The 15000-nt window shown below is 46.4% G+C and overlaps 1 protein-coding gene across 2 annotated transcripts in view; it reads left to right on the forward strand.

Annotated features, from left to right (window-relative positions):
- The window catches only part of LOC143035781 (xaa-Pro aminopeptidase 1-like), a 267060-nt gene that overhangs the window by 77072 nt on the left and 174988 nt on the right, over window positions 1-15000 (forward strand). The gene's annotated exons all lie outside the window — the stretch shown is intronic.

Raw genomic sequence — 15000 nt, forward strand, 5'->3', positions numbered from 1 at the left:
TGGGATAACGGGTTTGTGCCCGCCATAGAAACGTACATTTCGAGTTTATGATAGCAGTTGGCAAAAATTAAAAATTATTTTCAGGTTCTATAGTTTATGTATATAGCAGGAGGAACTTGTATTAGTTGTAGAAATTGTTAAGATAGCATAGTAAGGAAGATTTCAGATTATTGAATATTGGTTGAAATGTATATAACCATGAAATAGTGTACTCGTATGTTTACACTTAACATCTTGTAAAACAAAATATCAATAAATTGATAAATAGAAATAAAGAAATCATGTAAGCAAATATAGAGTTGTTGAGTTGCAACTCTCCTCACTTCTCTCTGGAGGTGCAACCCCGGGAGGCTGGCATTTGGTCTCCGGACAAGAACCAAGATCCCTATGCTCACCCATAATTCTTTTTCACACAAACAGTGCTTGCAACCGGAGACCAGAGTGACCAGAGTTAACAGAGCATATTTCTCCATGAAATAATATATTGATTATATATATATATATATATATATATATATATATATGTGTGTGTGTGTGTGTGTGTGTGTGTGTGTGTGTGTGTGTGTGTGTGTGTGTGTGTGTGTGTGTGTGTGTGTGCTACTAAAGCGTTAGGTCCTCCCGTTAGCATTAGCGTGAGGTCTACCATTTTCATACATTTATTTTAGCGATAAACACGTATTTTGTACATGCTCTAGGAATGACTTAGATCATTGGATTTCTAATTACATTAATATCAAACGAAGAAATGTCAAAATAAACTTATATATTTCCATACATTTATTCTAGCGATATACTTCGTACATCTTTTAAGAATGACACAAATAGGTCAGGTCAGGTCAGGTCACGTGGACAGGTCACGTTTTTTGTGTATTTGGCCAGGACACATGTTTGATGGACAGGTGAGGGGGAGCGTCCCGGAGAAACGGGTGAACGCGGTAGACCTCAGGCTGCCCCAGAGTAGGCGACATATGGCGGTAGACCTCACGCTATAGTAGCACATATATCTATATATATATATATATATATATATATATATATATATATACATATATATATATATATATATATATATATATATATATATATATATACTGTATATATATATGTATATTCTCCGACTGTTGAAGCAGATTTGTAGCAGGTTTCTGAAAGGAATTTGATATGCTGGAGGTGTTCAAGTGGATCAAAGGCTTTAACAAGGGTGACGCAAACAAGGTCATCATATTAAGACAACAGGGCAGGACTCGCAGTAATGGATACATTTAGATTTAAGGAAATAGAAAAGTATTGGTTTACTAATAGGGTGGTTAACGAATGGAATAGACTTAGTAACCATGTAGTAGTGAGTGCTGAAACTATCAGTTATTTTAAGAAACGATTTGACAACTTTATGGATGGGGATGACAGGTGGTGATGGATATGGAGCTGCCTAGTGTAGGCCTTATGGTCTCTTGCAGTCTCCTTCATTCTTATGTTCTTATGTTATCCTCTAATTTAAATCAATTGTCTATCGTTCATCATCAGTATTTATCTTTACTTACTTGTTTAAAAATTTATTTTATCCTATTTTGTTTTGTCATGTCTGTTTTTGTTAAATCTCCACCAAATTTGAAAAGATCGTCAGTAGAATGCGTGTTAACCCCATCGCGTTCCGTTCCATTGTGGGACGGATTGTTTCCGAGATGACCTGGTTCCATTCCGGTCGTCCCATTCCGTACAGTAGCCATTCCGGTGAAACGACCGGGGGCACGGAAGGCCTCCTCCACCTCTCCGTCCCCCTCTCCCCCTCCACCATCCCCTCCCCCTTCCCTCCCCACCTCCCCCTCCCCTCCTCCCCCTCCCCTCCTCCCCACCTCCCCCTCTCCCCACCTCCCCCTCTCCCCACCTCCCCCTCCCACCTCCCCTCCTCCCACCTCCCCTCCACCCCACCTCCCCCTCTCCCCACCTCCCCCTCTCCCCAACTCCCCCTCTTCTCCCCAACTCCCCCTCTTCTCCCCACCTCCCCCTCTTCTCCCCACCTCCCCCTCTCCCCCCTTCTCCCCACCTCGAGTCCCGGGAGTGGGCTGGGAGTCCCGGGAGTGGGCTGGGAGTCCCGGGAGTGGATTGGGAGTCCCAGGAATAGGTGATGATTGATGATTATTATTATCATTAATATTTTGATGATGATTTAGATTATATTGATGATACTGATGATGATGGTGATATGATGATGATATCGATTACCACTTTGATGATGATGATGACGACGATGATGATAGTGATGATGATGATGGTGATACTGATGATGATGATGATGATGGTGGTGGTGATACTGATGATGATGATACTGATGCTGATGATGATGGTGATAATGATGATGATGATGGTGATAATGATGATGATGATGATGATAATGATGGTGATGATGATGATGATGATGATGGTGATACTGATGATGATGATGCTGATGATAAGATGACTATGATGATGATGATAGTGAGGATGACTATGATGATAGATCTATTAAGACAGTTGTACAATGTAGTTAACAATACACAACATGTTTTGATATATGACAGTATTCAAATAAAAAGAAATTAACAAGTGAGGACAGAACATAAAAATGGGAAAATGAAATGTAGCCAGGGACAATATTTTCACTCTAAATGAAACTAGAACAAGATGCAATGTCAGCAGAGAACCAGCAACCAGGATTGATTTTACTTTCACTCTATCCCCTAACCTCCCAGGTAGACAAAACCTGTTTATCTGGGTCATGTTTGTAACCATTCTGTGTTTATTTTTACTCCCCGACCTCCAGGGGATGGGAAGGGGGAAGGGGGAAGGGGTGTCTTGATGAAGAGAGTACACTGGTGACCTTAAAAAAAAAAAAAAAAAAAAAAAAAAAAAAATTTTACAAAACGGTTTGATCAAGATGAGCCATTACTACTTCCAGAAAAAGCCAATGGGATGAATAGACAAGATCATAAGAAGAACAAAAGAAAGAAGGAGACTGCAAGAGACCATAGGACCTACACTAGGCAGGTCCATGTCCATTACCACCTGTCATCCCCATCCATAAAGTTTGTCTAACCGTTTCTTAAAACAACTGATAGTTTCAGCGCTCACTAATTGGTTACTAAGTCTGTTCCATTCGTTGACCACACTATTAGTAATCCAATTCTTGCCTATTTCCTTCTTAAATCTAATTTTGTCCAGTCTAAATCCATACTGCGAGTCCTGCCCTGTTGTCTTAATATGATGACCTTGTTTGCGTCACCCTTGTTAAAGCCTTTGATCCACTTGAACACCTCTATTAGATCACCCCGCACTCTGCGTCTTTCCAGAGAGTATAAGTTAAGGTGCCTAAGCCTCTCTTCGTAAGGCAAATTTCTGAGTCCATGTATCATTTTGGTCATTCTTCTCTGTACTAATTCTAGTGAATTGATGTCCATTCTATAGGACGGAGACCAAAACTGTACCGCATAGTCAAGGATGGGTCTAACTAACGCTAGACAGAGTTTGATAATTACCTCTGCACTTCTATTCGTAACCGTCCTAGCAATGAAACCTAATGCTCTGTTAGCTTTATTCCTGGCGCTAATGCACTGTTTCCTGGAATTAAGGTCAGATGATGAATAAAAACGAATAGATACTAAATATATTAATAAAACCATCTAGCGTCAGAATCAGAGAAAGAAAACGTACCATCAGGTATGTAAGGAAGAAATGGACTACAACTGACTCAGAAAATATTTATCAGAATTTTTTTAAATTAATTTTTAATAACATCCAGAGAAATATTGGCTCCACTTCAAAGAAAGGAGGAAGTGAAATTGTCAATCATGGAAATGTTGTCAATGTAATTACTTTCAATAAATATTGAATCTGTGAGATAGAAGACATCTCGGTAAACCTCTCGGGTACACACGAACTTGTACGCATACGAGTATACGCACACGGATACACACGCACACGCATACACACGCATACACACGCACACGCATACACAGGCACATAGATTTGAAGCTTAGGTGTGGTAATTGGAGTATAAGGGACAGGACCTCACGAGTGTTACTCCATTCCTGTATATTGCAATTACGTAAATACACGCACGCACGCATACACACACACACACACACGCACACACACGAAGGCTCACACGCATGCACTTGTACACACTCATGCATAATCACACGCACACGCGCAGACATACACACACACACATGCGCACGCGTGCGCACACACATGCACACGCGTATGCTCACACACATGCACACGCTTACACACACACACACACACACACACACACACACACACACACATACATACATACACACACACCCAAACACACACACACACAAACACACATATTCGCACACAAACACGCACACACACACACACACACACACACACACACACACACACACGCACACATATATGTTCGCACACAAACACGCACACAAACATGTACACACGCACACACACACACACACACACACACACACACACGCATACATGTTCGCACACAAACCCGTACACCCGCACGCACACACACATACACACACACACACACACACACACACCTGGAAGAAGGAAGAGGTCGATTAAATCTTCAGTTTGTATTCTTGATTCTTATTGGTCGTCAAGTTTGCTCCACCGCTCTTCCTCCTTCAGTGCCCCCCCCTCCATCCCCCACCCCCACCCTCTTCCTTCTCCCCCTCCACCCCCACAAGCTCTTGGACCATTAGATGTCCCCCCCATCTCTCCCCCACTCTCCCCCTTCCCCTCCCCCCCTCCACCTTATGTAACAGCGTTTCTATTCGGGTTAAAGGTGGACCCAATATTTATATATATATATTTTCTTTTTTCTCTTTTTTCTTTCGATTGAGGTCACAAACAAGCGTGGTTAATGCGTATCCAATTTATCTACGGTATATTGCCTTTGTATGTGTGCATTTGTGTGTGTGTGTGTGTGTGTGATTAACCATGGTCTTGGATCACGTATTGGACTTGTGATCAACAGCCATTTCCGTTCCGGAAGAGAGCTCAGAGCTCATATATATATATATATATATATATATATATATATATATATATATATATATATATATATATATATATATACGTGTGTGTGTGTGTATGCGCGAGCGCGCGCGTGTGTGTGTGTGTTTGTACGTGCGTGTGTGTGTGTGCGTGATGATAATTGTAATGATAATAGGTTTATTGAGTCATCAGTCACGCAGGGATACACTGACAATTTACAATTTGTGTCAATATTAGAACTAGTTTAATTGGACTACATAATCTGTAGGGAGTCCACAGATGATGATTTGTTTGTTGTTTGTGTGTGTGTGTGTGCGTGCGTGTAATTAAAGACTAATCATCATTTAAAGAACATGATAATAATGATATTAATAATAATCATAATGATAGTAGTAATTGTAGTTATAATAAAGATAACAATAAGGATGATTAATAATAATGATAAATGATAATGATGATTAATGATTAATAATAACAATAATAATAATTACCTCCACCACCTCCGATCCCGATTCCAATTCCGATTCCAATTCCGATCCCGATTTCAATTCCGATTCCGATTCCGATTCCGATAATTTTTGGTTTTCACTCTTCTCTCCCATACCAGTTATACGACTGGACCCTTTTCGGTGTAATATTGTCGCCAAGGATAGAAGCGCTGGTTCCCATCTCTCTGTCTCTCTCTACATGTCTTCCTCCTTCCTCCTCCCCCACCCCCGGCCTCCTTCCTCCCCGACTTCTTCCCTTCCTCTCCTTCCCGAGCTCTTCTTCTGCCTTCACTTTCCAACTAAACCCGATTCTTTCATTCTCGATTTCACTGTCTTCCAGTTCCCCTTTCTCCCTCCCTTCCCTCCTCGACATCTCTTCGTTCCTCTCCCCTCCCCGTCCCTCTCCCCTCCCCGTCCCTCTCCCCTCCCCGTCCCTCTCCCCTCCCCGTCCCTCTCCTCTCCCCGTCCCTCTCACCTTCCCGTCCCTCTCCCCTCCCCGTCCCTCTCCCCTCCCCGTCCCTCTCCCCTCCCCGTCCCTCTCCCCTCCCCGTCCCTCTCCCCTCTTCGTCCCCTTCCCTCCCCGTCCCTCTTCCCTTCCCGTCCCTCTCCCCTCCCCGTCCCTCTCCCCTCTTCGTCCCTCTCCCCTCCCCGTCCCTCTCCCCTCCCCGTCCCTCTCCCCTCTCCGTCCCTCTCCCCTCCCCGTCCCTCTCCCCTCCCCGTCCCTCTCCCCTCTCCGTCCCTCTCCCCTCTCCGTCCCTCTCCCCTCCCCGTCCCTCTCCCCTCTCCGTCCCTCTCCCCTCCCCGTCCCCCTCCCCTCCCCGTCCCTCTCTCCTCTCCATACCTCTCCCCTCCCCGTCCCTCTCCCCTCCCCGTCCCTCTCCCCTCCCCGTCCCTCTCCCCTCCCCGTCCCTCTCCCCTCCCTGTCCCTCTCCCTTCCCCGTCAACTCCCTGGCCTCCCCTCACCGTCCTTTCTTTCTCCCAGTCCCTTCCCCGTCTCACCAGTCCGTCTCTTCTCCTCCCCTTTCCTCCCGTCTCCTCCCATCTCCTCCCGTCTCGCATGTTGTGACCACTTCACGACAGGAAACCATCCTTGCTGTGCCACAGATACAATTAGAATGACCCGTTTACACAACTCTCTGGAGCAACCGCCACGTCGCTTATCCATGAACTCAAACTAGAACAACACTTCAGCATATTTTAGTTGTCAGAACACTAACGTCTCGATCTCCACATCTTCCCAAAGGAGGAAGATACTCCTTACCAGACATTTAAACATTCGTGGTTAATTTAACCAATACATACAAAACAAAGCATGAAGACGTCCCATAAGGATTGAAGCTCGGGCTAACTAAATGTACCTAAAGGGGGTTATCACATTGGGCTATTTTTTCCTCCAACCTCCAACCTCCATTTGACTATGTCTTACATGTTTACAAGCTCTTAGTTTATCGTTCAGCTTTGCAATACATGACGGAAAGGTAATTTGATACTTGGAAATTTGAAAAAAAAAAAATTGAAAATTCAAATATTGTAACCGAAGTCGCTCTTGCTCTAACGAACTCTCAACGGTCAGAGCTTTGCAATATATGACGGAAAGATAATTTGGTACTTGGAAATTTGAAAATTTTTGAAAATTCAAATATTGTAACCGAAGTCGCTCTTGCTCTAACGAACTCTCAACGGTCAGAGCTTTGCAATATATGACGGAAAGATAATTTGGTACTTGGAAATTTGAAAAATTTTGAAAATTCAAATATTGTAACCGAAGTCGCTCTTGCTCTAACGAACTCTCAACGGTCAGAGCTTTGCAATATATGACGGAAAGATAATTTGATACCTGGAAATTTGAAATTTTTTGAAAATTCAAATATTGTAACCGAAGTCGGTCTTGCTCTAACGAACTCTCAACGGTCAGAGCTTTGCAATATATGACGGAAAGATAATTTGATACTTGGAAATTAGAAATTTTTTGAAAATTCAAATATTGTAACCGAAGTCGGTCTTGCTCTAACGAACTCTCAACGGTCAGAGCTTTGTAAAATATGACGGAAAGATAATTTGATACTTGGAAATTTGAAATTTTTTGAAAATTCAAATATTGTAACCGAAGTCGCTCTTGCTCTAACGAACTCTCAACGGACGGTCAGAGCTTTGCAATATATAACGGAAAGATAATTTGATACTTGGAAATTTGAAAAATTTTGAAAATTCAAATATTATAACCGAAGTCGCTCTTGCTCTAACGAACTCTCAACGGTCAGAGCTTTGCAATACATGACGGAAAGATAATTTGATACTTGGATTTTTTTTTTTTTTTTTTTTTTTTTTTTTAAAATATTGTAACCGAAGTCGTTCTTGCTCTAACGAACTTTCAACGGACGGTCAGAGCTGGCGAAGTCCGTGGAAGCTGCCCATTGTGATGACGTCTTAACCTAACTAAACCAATGACAATTCCAGTCACGATCTTCATGTAGAAGTTATCATTCCTGGTTTCCCTTTACTCTTCTCTTTTCGTACTCTTCTTCTTCTTCCCCCCATCTTTCCGTTCTTTCTTTTCCCTCAAGTATTCTCTCCCTCCTCTCTCTCTCTCTCTCTCTCTCTCTCTCTCTCTCTCTCTCTCTCTCTCTCTCTCTCCTTTCTCTCCCTCTCTCCTTTCTCTCCCTCTCTTCTTTCTCTCCCTCTCTCCTTTCTCTCCCTCTCTCCTTTCTCTCCCTCTCCCGCTCTCTTCTGTCTCTTTCTCTCCTTTCTCTTTCTATCTCTCTCAATTTCTCTGTCTGTCTGTCTGTGCCTGTCTTTCTGTCTGTCTCCCACCAAAGAGTTTCATTACAGCCTTGATCCGTGACTTCGAGGAAGTTCTGAATCCTTTCCTCACGAAACCGACTTAGTTCCTCTTTTTTTTTTTTTTTGGGGGGGGGCGGGGAGTTTCATTCCGTCCTATGAAAATTTCATGACATGGCGCCAACAACAGGTATAGGCGTCATTATTCACCTTTGTAACTGCTCCTCCGTGGTTGAATAAAATCGCTTGGCGGCACCCATAACACACAGGAAGCGTCCAGGAACAGAGGGGCATCCAAGCCACTTTTCTTGGTTTCGTGTTAAGCACGGATGGCACGATGAAATGAAAAATACAATTTTTTTTTTTTTTATAATTTTTTTTTTTTTTTTACAAAAAATTACTTTGGCATGGATGCCCCTCTGTTTCGGGACTCCTCATATTCGAGGCGATTGAGGACGTTAAAGGCCTTAAGTTAGCTTTGTGTACCCTAACCTTCGTTCATGTCTTCAGTTTTTAACCTTGTCTTTATCCTCGTCTTTATTTTTACCATCACTTTCGTCTGCATCTTCATCATCCTCATCCTCATCCTCATCCCTACCTTCATCCTCATCCTCACCCTCATCCTCATCTTCATTCTCATCTTCATTCACATCTTCCTCTTCCTCCTCATCCCTTCCTCTTTCATCCTCTTTCACATCTCCATCCTCGTTTCCATCTTCTCCATCCCCATCTGCATCCTCATTTGCATCCATCTTCATCCTGTTCATCTCCATTAGTATTCCCTCGTTACACACGGCTGACGCGAGCCTAGCCCCCCCACCCACTCCCCCACCCTCACTCCCTCCTCCTCCTCCTCCTACTCCTCCTCCTCCTCAACCTCCATCTTGATAGCTCCCAACCCACCTCGATTTCCTTCCCATCAGTTCGCACTTTTTCGACCAAAGACTTCTCGCATGGAGACTGATGACAGCATCACAAATTATCGTTCACCCTAGACTAAGAATGTCCTTCCGCTTCCATCCCCTCCACTCCCCTCTACTCCCTTCCATTCCCCTCCACTCCCCTCCACTACCCTCCACTCCCCACCAGTCCCTTCCGTCCACTCCCATCCACTCCATTTTATTCCCCCTTCCTTCTCCTTAATTCTTTCTTTCCCTCGCTTTATTTTTTCCCTCCGTTCCTCCCCTTCCCTTCTCTTTCCTTTCTTCGCCCCTCTTTGGGATTTCCTTTACTTCACCTTCCCTTCCTTTCCTTACCTTTCCCTTTTTTCCTTCCCTTCCCTTTCCTTTCATGTATTTCCCCTTTCTTTCCCTTTCCTTTCCTTTCCTTTCCTTCTATCTTCCCTTTCTCTCCATTCACTTCCCTTATTCTTCCTTTCCCTCTCTCCTTTTCCTTCCATCTTTTCCTATCCAACCCATCCCTTCCCTTCTTTCCCTTCCTATCTCTTCCATTTCCCTTTTTCCTTTACCTTCTTCTGACTCTTGAAATACATCAAGGTGTGCCACTACTGGGGACTATGAAGAACTACTAATACACAAACAAGAAAACAAACAAACGAATGCGATTCACGAACAAACCAACAAACAAAAGTAATAGAGAAACAATACCGATGCACAAACAAAAACAAGCAAAAAGTAATACACAAACAAAACAAGGAAACAAATGAAAGTGATTCACAAAGAAACCAAAAAAGTAATACAAAACAAAAATAATAAAACATAATACACAAACAAAACTAATAAAAAAAAATAATGCACAAACAAACACTATAGCCCGGAGACTGATGCCTGATGGACACCGCTTTAGTCTTCGTAATAACGCGATAGCAAGATTTAGAATAAATCCTTAAATCCTCGTGTTTAATTAGGCTCTTAATCCAACTTAACAAGTTTCTGCTAATGTTGTTAAGCGAGCTTATTTGTCTTTACTGCATGACAACATAACAATTATGGAAAATGGAGATACGGAATTTGCGCTGGTAATCTTATTCTGAAATTTAGACGGGTTGTGTAACTGTACCTAAAATGACGGTCGTTTATTAGATTGTAAAATTTTAAGCGATTTTTTGAATAGCACATTGAAAAATATATACACTAGGTTTCTTCTGGAGCCACACTTTCGTCCCTTAGTTTTTGCTTTTGTTTTCTTCTTCTTCTTCTTCCTCCTCCTTTTCTTCTTTCAAAATTTCTTAAAGTGGTAAAGTTAATAATTTCGTACCCGCATGGCTTATCTCTAATTACCATAGATTGTTTTATCATAATCTAGAGTGACGTCATAAAATCTTGTTTATGTCTTTTGCGAAACCTCTGGGAACAAACTAGCTGGTGGTTTTTCACTTTTTTTTTAATACGAAACCAAATTGACCGACGTTATCCTCCTCCTCCTCCTCCCTCTATCCCTCCACTCTTCCCTCCCCTCCTCCTCTTCCCTCCTCCTCTTCCCCCTCCTCTTCCCCCTCCCCTTCTACTTCCCCTCCCACTCCCCGACTTCCCCTCCCCCTTCCCTTCCCCTCCCCCTTCCCTTCCCCCATTTCCCCCTCCCACTTCCTCCCACTTCCCCCTCCCCCCACTTCCCCCTCCCCACTTCCCCCTCCCACTTCCCCCTCCTATTTCTCCTTCCCCCTCCCACTCCCACTTTCCCCTCCCACTTACCCTCTCACTTCCCCCTCCTACTTCTCCTTCCCCCTCCCACTCCCACTTTCCCCTCCCACTTTCCCCTCTCACTTCCCCTCCCCTTCCCCACTCCCCCTCCCCTTCCCCACTCCCCCTCCCATTCCCCCTCCTCTTCCCCCTCCTCTTCCCCCTTCCTCCATTCCTCCTCCCCTTCCCCCTTCCTCCATTCCTCCTCCCCTTCCCCCTCCTCTTCCCTCTTCCCCCCAATCCCCCTCCCCTTTCCCTTTCCCCACTCCCCCTCCCCTTCCCCCACTCCCCCTCCCCTCCCACTCTCCCTCCCCTCCCACTCCCCCTCCCCTCCCACTCCCCCTCCCACTCCCCCTCCCCTCCCACTCCCACTTCCCCCTCCCACTCCCACTTCCCCTTCCCACTCCCACTTCCCCCTCCCACTTCCCCCCACTTCCCCCCAGTTCCCCCTCGCACTTCCCCTCACTTCCCCCTCCCACTTCCCCCCAGTTCCCCCTCCCACTTCCCCCTCCCACTTCCCCCTCCCCCTCCGCCTACTCCTACTCTCTCAACTCTTCCTCCTCCTGGTGGATTGAGACGGAAGCGGTGAGTCTCCGCCCCGCAGGTCGAGGGTCGGCGCGGCGGCGGCGGCGGTGGCGCGGGTGCCTTACTGTCGCTCGCTCGCTCTCCACCTGAGGAGGACGAGGACTCGGCGTTCCGTGTCAAGTGACACCTTTGGAGGGCGCACGCACGCACGCACGCACGCACCCTGCGACAAGTACCATGATGTGGTGAAACGCGGGAGAGGAGTATGGAGGGAGGAGGGAGGGGACGGGAGGGAGGAGGGAGGGAATGGGGGAGAGGAGGGAGAGGGCAGGAGGGAGAGGGCAGGAGGGAGAAGTGAGGGATTCGGGGGGAGAAGGGAGGAGGCGGGATGGAGGAAGGGAGGGAGGGGCGGGAGGGAGGAGGGAGGGGATGACAGGGACGAGGGGGAGGGCAGGAGGGACGAGGGAGGGGGCGAGAGGGAGAAGGAAGGAGGTGGGAGGGAGGAGGAAGGAAGGAGGGAGGGAGGGAGGGGATGGAAGTGAGGGAGAGAGGGTGTACTGTGTAAGGGGACAAAGAAATTGAGCGTGATGGGGGACGACTCTCGCTTTCGGCGTAGAAGCCAACAAGAAAGGCGGTGGTCGTGATTTCTTGGCTACTTTGACAATTTTCTTTTTCTTTTTCTTTTTTTTCTTCTTTTTCCCTCCTCCCCCTACCTCACCTTCCTCCCCTCCCTCCTCCTCCTCCTCCTCCTCCTCCTCCTCCCCCCTCTTTCCTTCACTCTTTTTTTTTCTTTCCTTCTCCTCACCTCCCCTCCTCCTCACCTCCCCTCCCCATCTCCCCTCCCCTCCCCATCTCCCCTCCCCCTCACCTCCCCTCCCCATCTCCCCTCCCCATCTCCCCTCCCCTCCCCATCTCCCCTCCCCTCCCCATCTCCCCTCCCCTCCCCATCTCCCCTCCTCCCCTCCTCCTCCCCATCTCCCCTCCTCCCCATCTCCCCTCCTCACCTCCTCCTCCTCCCCATCTCCCCTCCTCCCCATTTCCCCTCCTCACCTCATCTCCTCCTCATCTCCCCACCTCCCCAGTCCCTACCTCCCCTTCTCCCCATCTCCTCACTTCCTCCTCACCTCCCCAGTCCCTACCTCCCCTTCTCCCCATCTCCTCACTTCCTCCTCACCTCACCTCCTCCTCCTCACCTCCTCCTCCTCACCTCACCTCCTCCTCCCCTCCTCCTCCCCTCTCCACCTCACCTCCCCACCTCACCTCCTCCTCCCCTCCTCCTCCCCTCTCCACCTCACCTCCCCACCTCCCCTCCTCCTCCCCTCTCCACCTCACCTCCTCCTCCCCTCCTCCTCCCCTCCTCCTCCCCTCCCCTCCTTCCCTCCTTTCCACTTTGAATTCCTCTCCTACCCCCCCATACCATCCTCCTTCCATCGTTCCCTCTGTCTCTCCTTCCCTCTGTCTCTCTCCTCCCTTTTTTCCTCTTCCCCTCCTTCCCTTTATTCCTCTTCCCCCGTCCTTCCCTTATTTCCTGTTCTACCGCTCGTTATTTCCTCTTCCCTATTTACCTTACTGTCTCCTTCTCCACGCCAGCGCCCCTTCCTCCCTTACCTTATCTCTCTTCCCTTCCTTCCCTTCTTCCTTTGGGAAGTAGGGGACTTTTTTTTTCCTATTTCTTGTTCTTCTTCCTCCTCTTCTTCTTTTCCTTTTTCTTCTTTTCCTTTTTCTTCTTTTCCTTTTTCTTCTTTTCCTTTTCTTCTTTTCCTCTTCCTCTTCTTCCTCTTCTTTTTCTTCATACTCTTCTTCCTCTTCTTCCTCTTCCTCCTCCCCTTCTTCCTCTTCTTCTTCTTACTCTTCTTCTTACTCTTCTTCTTACTCTTCTTCCTCTTCCTCCTCCTCTTCTTCGTCTTCCTCTTCTTCATTCGTGTCGGCGCTTTGCTCGCTCTTTCTCTCGCTCCTCGCCAATCGGCTTCCCCTCGTAATCTCATGATTGCTCCTCCTCCTCCTCCTCCTCCTCCTCTTCCTCGGATTTGTTTCCTTATCCCTCCTTCTCCGTCTCCTCCGTCTCCTCTGTCTCTCTCTCCTTTCTCTCTCTCTCTCTCTTTCTCTCTCTCTTTCTCCTCTCTCTATCTCTATCTCTACCTCTCTCCTTCTCTCTCTCTCTCTCTCTCTCTCTCTCTCTCTCTATCTATCTCTATCTCTCTCTATCTCTCTCTCTATCTATCTCTATCTCTATCTATCTATCTCCATCTTCATCTCTATTTCCTCTCTCTCCCTCTCTATCTCTCCACCTCCCTCTCTCTCTCTCTCTCTCTCTCTCTCTCTCTCTCTCGCCCCATTTTCTCTCTCATTTCCTTTCCACTTTCATCTCTTCTTCTTCTTCTTCTTCTTCTTCTTCTTCTTCTTCTTCTTCTTCTTCTTCTTCTTCTTCTTCTTCTTCTTCTTCTTCTTCTTCTTCTTCTTCTTCTTCTTCTTCTTCTTCTTCTTCTTCTTCTTCTTCTTCTTCTTCTTCTTCTTCTTCTTCTTCTTCTTCTTCTTCTTCTTCTTCTTCTTCTTCTTGTCCCCTCCCCCTACCCCCCCCCCCCCTTAGTGGCACATTCACCGTTTGCTGTACAATTTTGATGATTCCTCCTTCTTCATCCTCTCCGATCTGGAGGGCTTCAGGACCTTTCATTCGGCTGAAATGTCCCTCCTCCCTCCTCCTCCTCCCCTCCCCCTCCTCCTCCTCCCCTCCCCCCGCTCTTCCTCTTACACATCACTTTCATCTTCTTCCTCCTCCTCTTCCTCTTCTTCCTCTTCTTCCTCCTCCTCTTCTCTCTCTTCTTCCTCCGCTTCTTCCTCCTCTTCCTCTTCTTCCTCCTAATCTTCCTCTTCTTCCTTCTCTTCTTCTTTCTCTTCCTCCACTTCTTCCTTCTCTTCCCCCTCCTCTTCTTACTCTTCTTCCTCTTCTTCCTTCTCTTCTTCCTTCTCTTCTTCCTGCTCTTCTTCCTCCTCTACTTCCTCCTATTCCTCCTGTTCTTCCTCCTCTTCATCTTTCTTTTCTTCCTCCTCTTCTTCTTTTTCTTCCTCTTTCCTCTCCTCTTCCTTCTCTTCCTATTTATATTCCTTCTGTTCCTATATATATTTCTTATCTTCTTCCTCTTCCTCGTCTACCTCCTCCTCACTCTCCTCATTCTCTTCTTCTCTTCTTCCTCCTCTTCCTCGTCTACCTCCTCCTCACTCTCCTCATTCTCTTCTTCTCTTCTTCCTCCTCTTCCTCGTCTACCTCCTCCTCACTCTCCTCATTCTCTTCTTCTCTTCTTCCTCCTCTTCCTCGTCTACCTCCTCCTCACTCTCCTCATTCTCTTCTTCGCTTCTTCCTCCTCGTCCTCATTCCCCTCCTCGTTCTCTTCCTCCTCCTCATACTCTTCCTCTTCTTCCTCTTACTCTTTCTCTTCCTTCTCCTCATCTTCCTCTTCTCCCTCCTCTTCCTCCTCCTTATCTTTGTACTCCTTCTCTTCCTTCTCCTCCTCCTCTTCCTCCTCCTCCTCTTCCTTCTCTTCCTCTTC

The sequence above is a fragment of the Oratosquilla oratoria genome, chromosome 19, assembly GCF_046742065.1.
Source record: "Oratosquilla oratoria isolate Oo_2021 chromosome 19, ASM4674206v1, whole genome shotgun sequence".
Taxonomy (NCBI): domain Eukaryota; kingdom Metazoa; phylum Arthropoda; class Malacostraca; order Stomatopoda; family Squillidae; genus Oratosquilla; species Oratosquilla oratoria.